This window comes from Papaver somniferum, unplaced genomic scaffold, assembly GCF_003573695.1.
Source record: "Papaver somniferum cultivar HN1 unplaced genomic scaffold, ASM357369v1 unplaced-scaffold_15, whole genome shotgun sequence".
NCBI classification, from domain to species: Eukaryota; Viridiplantae; Streptophyta; class Magnoliopsida; order Ranunculales; family Papaveraceae; genus Papaver; species Papaver somniferum.
In genome coordinates, this window is record NW_020624376.1 from 3440299 (window position 1) to 3447552 (window position 7254).

A 7254-nucleotide genomic window follows, 5' to 3' on the forward strand; every position below is an offset into this window, starting at 1 on the left:
AGTTTATATCTGTTTACATGATCAAGACAGGATCATGGTAAGAGCCGAAGCTATGCAACATGAATCATATAAGGTAATAATAGCGTATTATTACTGGCATGATGAGCTTTGGGCATGATGCATGGGATATATGGATCATCATCATATATATGTTATTGTGTTTTGCGGTATTTGTAGTGTTTTTTCTTTCTTTTTTTGTTTTTGCTTTTTTTCCGTTGCAATACTATTTGAATAATGTTGTAACTGATTGTAACAATTTAAATTTATGATTTCTTTTTTTTTTCTTTTGAACTCTCTACTAGATTTGCCACTTATATGAATTTAACGTTATCTCTACTATCTCCACTTACATTTGATTTTGACAGTTGATACAAATGTTTTATCTTACATGATTATCCATATATTGTTAATGTTACACTACATAATAGAAGGCCTCTTGGGACAGTCAAAAAGCGTCCCAAAAAGTCCTAAAACCGTCCCAAGAAGCATTTGTGACGGTTTTGTGTCCGTCTCCTATTTCACCGTCACTAATACTTTTTTGTCATACTTTCTTTTAGGGACGGCCTAAAAATAACTTTAAATTAGTTATCCCGTGACCTATAGGGACGGTCAAATCATGAGCGTCCCAAATAACCATCTTTAGGGACGGTTTTGAAAAAATGGCCGTCCCTAGAAGCCACCTGTTTTGTAGTGTTACATACTTTTCTTTTCCTTTTTTGTAAGCACACATTTATTAAAAGAAAATTATGTTGTATTTAGTATTTATGGAATCATGGAAAATAATTTAATTAAAAGAAAATTATGTTACAATTACACGGGGTATTTAGTTTGTGGTTTTCTTGTGGTTTGGTTGAATTTCAGGTTTAGTAACTGCTTTATATGCTAAAAGGAAACATCTTGGGAATCTAGTTAATTATATGCCAATTGATGCAACATGCACCCATGCCTCGATTTTTCACCGGCTAAAATTCATATGTTTCTTAACAGCATGCGTTGTGAGAGTCTCTCTCTTAAGCGCACAAATATTTGTTCATTCTTCTTTTGATGATTGCTTAAAGAGATTATCTTAATTAATGCTAATATTAATCGTCCACAACAACTGATCAATATCCTCATCTTTTTTAAATGTTTCAACTGAACTTAATTTATGGTCAAAATATATCTTAAAACCTAGGCCAATTAAATTTGTGATCTCTATATTCTTTTTCCAACCGTAAATATGTCTACCTATCTCTATATCTATCTATCTATTTATCTAATCTATCTATTTATCAATCTAGATGATAATTGAAACTCAATACTTGATTCTCATTCATTCTGGCCCCACGAAAAATTGATGTGGACAATTTTGATTTGAGTATTGTAAAATCAGTTTTGCTACACACAACGTTGTGTACACCGAGAGGGGATCCAACGGCAGAAAGATCACCCTCTCTGCATCGGGATATGGATGGGCAGAAGTGGGTCCCACTCCTCCCTCCCACGGTACACACCGTTGTGTGTCTATCATTTTTGTTGTAAAATAGTGCTTTCTCATTCAATGGACCCACATCTATTAACAAAATGAATATCCCTACACCCTATTTACACCATCCGTTTTCAATCTTCGCCCCACTTCTATTAGACGGTTTCGACCAACCGTTCCCACTTCTACTTTAACATTTCTAAACTATCCCTACTTCCTTTCTTCATCTACTTCAAACTTCGAATCAAACTACAACTACCCCCACTTTCTCCCCCACCTCCTAAATAAACAGGAAAGAAGTCCATAATCAAAACTAACCCCGTCTATCTCTTACTGCTCAACATCTTCTTCGTGAATCAATTTATCCCCAAAAGTTGAATCCTCAATTAATACTCAAGTATGTTTTAGTTTCTTCAACTGTAGTTTGGAATGAGATGTATCAATTTGATTGTACTAATTGTGGGTTTTTCAACATTCAGTCAATTAATATGTTTAGTAAAATAATTACTAAATTTGATGCATTATTTCTCTTACTACATTTGCTTTACTGCAGGTGCGTTACAAGGAATTTTCTTTAAAAGAGCTCTCTTAGCGGTAAGCATTATATGGTGTTCGTTTTTGGTTTTTATGTTTATCTCACGCACGGTAACGTTGAGGCTAAGATTTAGGTAAGCATTCTTCACTTTTTCAATTTTATTTTAATACCCAACGTCATTGTTTTCGTTGTAAAACAATTGAATTCCTCAAAGAGTAACGCTGAGGCTAAGATTCATGTAACTATTCTTCTCTTTTTACTTTATTTCTTTTTCGTTTTCCTTTTAGTTTGCTGTTTTAATTTTGTTATTTTCAGTTACAGGGCATTATATGTAGAGGGAGGATCCCTTGACGGGCCCTTATTTGACAAGGCATTACAGTCCCTCTTATATGTATCCTCTTTCCAAAGATTGTACATGAGAGATATCAAGAAACTCCTAAAAAGACGGTAATGATTGGATAATTGAATTAATTGCAATGGAGGCAAAAGAAAACTCAATTAGATACTCACATTCACTCACTGCAGTTCATTTAATGGGGGTTTAATGACAGTTGCAGATGGGTCTGAAATATGGGTGTCCAGTGAAAGATGCGATGACAGGATTAGCAGTACAATGTAGGGGATGGAACTCGATTGATGGTGAATTGCATTTGCTTATGGCTATAGAGAGCTTGCGGCAAGGTATTATCCCTTTAATAAAAGAGATAGCTTCGCAAACTACATTTCATATTTACATTCATCGAAAAGTAGGAAACCATAGAGCTTTGAGTTTAGATTCTCTTAGTATTTAGTTATTCTAGATGGTATTCAACATTATACTAATCAGCTTTTACATAGAAGTTAACACCTATCAACAGCAACATAATGAGCAAAACTTTTGCTGCTGCGGTAACTATAAGTTTGCTTAATGTGTTTGTATAAATTTCTGATTCAGTATGCATTGAGGATCACAGTTTATATCTCTACCCGTATATATGTATTGAGAAACGCAGTAATCTGATTTGTGTTTCACATATATCTAAGGTGGATTGGCATCCATCTACTTAATCTTTGCAGCTTCATAAGCACCTGCCACTGTGTATATGAATACTAATCCACATTTGGATACAAAACAAGAAAGAATAAGAGAACAAATCGTAGGAAAACAAGTTGTCATGCTCCCATGTTTCCTCCACCAATAAATCGAGTTTAGTCAACGTTAATATTGTGGAAGAGGTACCGTCTCTTCTCCGCAAGTAAGATCTGTTCAGTATATATTCTGATAATCTTGATTGTGGAAATGGAATCGGTTCATACATTTATGTTATGCAGGTTGGGGATGCGACATTGGTTATGTATGCAGTTTTGGTCATGATTCATCTGCATTCCTATAACTTAGGATGCTATTAGAGCAGATCCAATGATAACGTGTATATGCCTTGCTCTAACTTACAATTTCAAGCAAAGATTTTTATTACAATATCTTATTTGCTCATCTATAAATATGCAGTGCAAGTAAGCAACGGTTGTTGGGCAATTCAGTGACACCATTATTTGACCTACTAATCACACCAATTTCGAGTAAAAAAAGATCAGTCCAAGAGCTCCTCGAAGGATTCTTTTGCCAGTTTATCAGAAGTGTTCCGAGGACAAAGATCCACATTATAAAGCCCTTGGATGTAATATCATTGGGACAACGGCGTTTTGGTGGAAGACAACTTATTTGGAAAATATCACCCATTTACTATCTGCACCTCATTGTTCGAATTTTTTGTAATATTATGAAACAACTGTTGCAGTCCATTTAAACTAATAGTAATGTCACCCCTGATAATACCCAAATGTTATTTGAAAACTCCACTTTATCATATGGCTCATGAGTCCTTTGATTCTTCGCTTAATTTTCATTAATTGTGTGTGTTTGGGTGGACACCAACCATGGTGAGTTTTCTTACTTACGCATAATTGTGTGCCTTGCGATTAAATACAACATGTGAAAAGTGAACAAGCAAAAGAATAAACTAATCATTTTGTGCGGAGCACGGGTTGCTATCTAACCTTCCTCTATATTTAGAGACCCCCAAGAAGCCACATGGCGTCCCCACAATTAATCTTGAATCTCATGAAGCCACATCAGCATTAACTTCCCTGTCATCGTCATCTGATTGGCCACCACTGTAAGGCACTACTTCATGAGGCGCAATCCAGTTGGCAACTTGACGCTTTCCTTTCAGGATGCACGAGTAAACGAATTGTCGCAAAACAAAAAGTCACACACAAACTAAATACAGTCGCAACCCCTCAGATACAATCACAATCGTATCACATCGTTTGGCAAATTTTAAATAGACAGATTAACCACGTCAACTACCAAAACCTAAGTTTACATTCCCAAAACCCGGAAAAATGGACGACGGCCAGACACAACAAGAGGTGATTGAAGAGGCGAATACTTGGGGATCCAGCAAGTCCCGACATTGGAAACTCTACTATCTGAAAATATTCTGCATCAACAAAAAAAAAAAAATCCAGAAATGAGCAACTCAAAAATATGGTGTTCACCAAGGATAATATATAGTGCCTCATGTTGTAAAAAGGCAACACTTTTTTTAATTGAAAGTCTCAAACAAGGCTTCTATGCGAATAGATATACAAAGAAAAGATCATGCGGTAGTTGAAGAAACTTGATGAAGGCAATCAAAAGAAGATAAATCTAAAGCAGATGAAGTGAAAACTTGCAAAGAAAGTCATTACAACAAACCAAGCGCAGACAAGTTTGCTTTTCATTCATCATAGTTTACAGTGGAAATGTTTTTAGATTAATAAACGTAATGTTTTCGGACTGATAATCTTGTAGATACAAATTTTATACGATAGATAGAGATGAATCTAAATTGGGAATACGAGAAATGCAGGAGATTTAACTTATGTAAAAAATCCGACTAACGTTAGCATCCTTTACAAATACAGTACAAGAACAACAATGTTTGAGATGTAGCTACGTATGAAGGGCAAAAGAATTATCATCCCGCCATCATAAGGCAACCTACAGTAAACATGTTGAAAACAAAGGTACTCCCTCGGTTTCAAAAAGACCGTCCTCGGTTCCATTTTGGTCTATTTTATAATTCTGTCCAGCTTCTGTTTATAGTCGTATTTTTCCAATGAACTCTCTAATATACCCTTAATTTATTTATTTTCATAAACTCATTTTTAATCGGACCCGATCTAAAATATTAAATGAATTTGTATAACTTAGGAAACAAATATATACTTCATTTTTTTTAAGAAATATATATTTGACTCCAAAAATTAAATACCTTATAAAATTTATACTTTATAAATTCGATATTTTTTAATTTTTCTTTTATATATCGTATTTATAATCCTCTTGCAATTTTAGGTAATTAACTTTTAGAGCTTTCATTTTTATTAAAATAAAATAGGTAAGTAAGTAAGGGCAGTCAAGTAAAATACCGTGATCTTCTTAATATTTTCACAAGCGGACAGTGTTTTTGAAATAGAGTGAGTATGTACTTTGGGAAGATGGTAATGGAAAGAGAAAACAGATTAACGCAACACAAGTGGAGTCTGAAATCTAGATTCTTCGGCGTAAAGGTAGAAACTAATACAAAACTTCTTCAACTCAGTTTCCATTTCATTTTGCACTGTCATCATTATCATTAGACCCATCTCTTCACGTTAGACACATCTCTTTGCATAAATCTTCCATAACATACATAAATCTTCCATAACAGACGATTAATACCCAAGCGTCCCTTCCAACGGATATGTTTGCTGAAATGGGTGGTGTGTAATTCATAGAAAAAGATGAAAAGACGTGAGTACTGATACCAAACGATGGCAAAGATCAGTAGTTAAAATAATCATAAGATTGGCACATTGTTACCAGACGATGGCAAAGATCCAATACTGAGACGTCGCCTCAACTAGAGAGGAAAACAAGGAAGAAGCTTACAACGACACGCGGCAGAACAAAGACCTAATGAATGCCTCATTATAATTCATTCAGGGAGGTTGTGTCTTCCAATTTTATTTGGTTAAAGAGTCCAAATTGAGATTGGTTAGAAAAAACCAAAATAAAATCAGAGCTCAACTTTACAATGGTTTGAAAAATGCAGTCATGTCAGGTTAACACATCACCTGCTTCCGTTAGAGACAAGGACTGTTTACCATCTTCGCTTAGTGAAGGGCCAAGATACATGCTACAACACTATGATGATGCAATAGCCACATGCATATTTATGGGACTTCATAATTTCCGTATGTGACCCGATGTGGCCATAAATATAACTGCCTCCGAGTTTGATGGGTGGAAAAAAAAGACGGAAGACCCACATGAAGGTTGCAAGATTAAATTAAATCATCTAATGAAGGACTTTGGGCAAGGTTCGTGCAGGTGTGTAAATTAATTATCGAACTTAAAAATAAGTAATGCTACGAGGATGATGTCTTACCTATCTATTTGTTTCAAAATTGCCATTGAATTACAGAAGCGAGGGCTTCGTCATGCACAAATTTTGTTTTTCCTATATATCACAAAGATAAGCCGCTTCACGATGATATAATTGTACCAGCAAAACTACGAAATAAAGCTGCGGAGCCAATGGATTTGTGGCTGAGGTCAAATTAATAAAGTAAGGTCAGTTAATGCATGTATTCTGCACAACCAACTACATACCTTCGATGTGTATGCACCGGGTTAGAGGCTTGTATGTATAGAAAGATACCCGTGCTACCCACCATGAGCAAGCTTTCTCAATCATTTCATTTCTATTTTGATTTCTTCTTTATTCATCCTAAATTTTATAAGAGAATAGTGGAGTGAGTAAGAAGTGTACTCTGCCGCAAGATAGAGTACACTGTCTACTTTATCACAGTGGCATAATTAGCGTTTCAACAATATTTTTTACTTCCTCCGCACCAAATGTATATGCGGAGAGACCAATTCTCTTAGATCAAGAAAATTACCTTGAATTTATTATTTTTCATGTTTTACCCTTTGTCTTATTACTAACACAAATTTCTATGTACAATAAATAAGGGTATCTATGATCCTATAACTAGGAGACCAACCTCTAAATACCCTCCTGTATCCTATTTTTGACAATTCTTTACTTCAATAGCCTGGAACTGCCAAGGTCTAGGGAAAAAATATACTAAGAAATATCTTAATGATATGCTGACCAAATTTAATCATGATATCTGCTTCATATCTGAAACCAAATAGAAACATGGTAAACTTTTAAATTCT

The 7254-nt window shown here is 34.9% G+C and overlaps 1 long non-coding RNA gene across 5 annotated transcripts; it reads left to right on the forward strand.

Annotated features, from left to right (window-relative positions):
• Positions 1-1646: 1646 nt before the first annotated feature.
• On the forward strand, positions 1647-3865 carry LOC113335799. Of its 5 annotated transcripts, none has more exons than XR_003353502.1 (6): positions 1647-1862; positions 2019-2447; positions 2552-2681; positions 3024-3215; positions 3312-3409; positions 3490-3865. It is a non-coding gene; the product is annotated as an uncharacterized LOC113335799 (long non-coding RNA). The 5 variants fall into 5 exon arrangements; XR_003353503.1 differs by having other exon boundaries at positions 3057-3215; XR_003353504.1 differs by lacking the exon at positions 3312-3409.
• The last annotated feature ends 3389 nt before the right edge of the window (positions 3866-7254 follow it).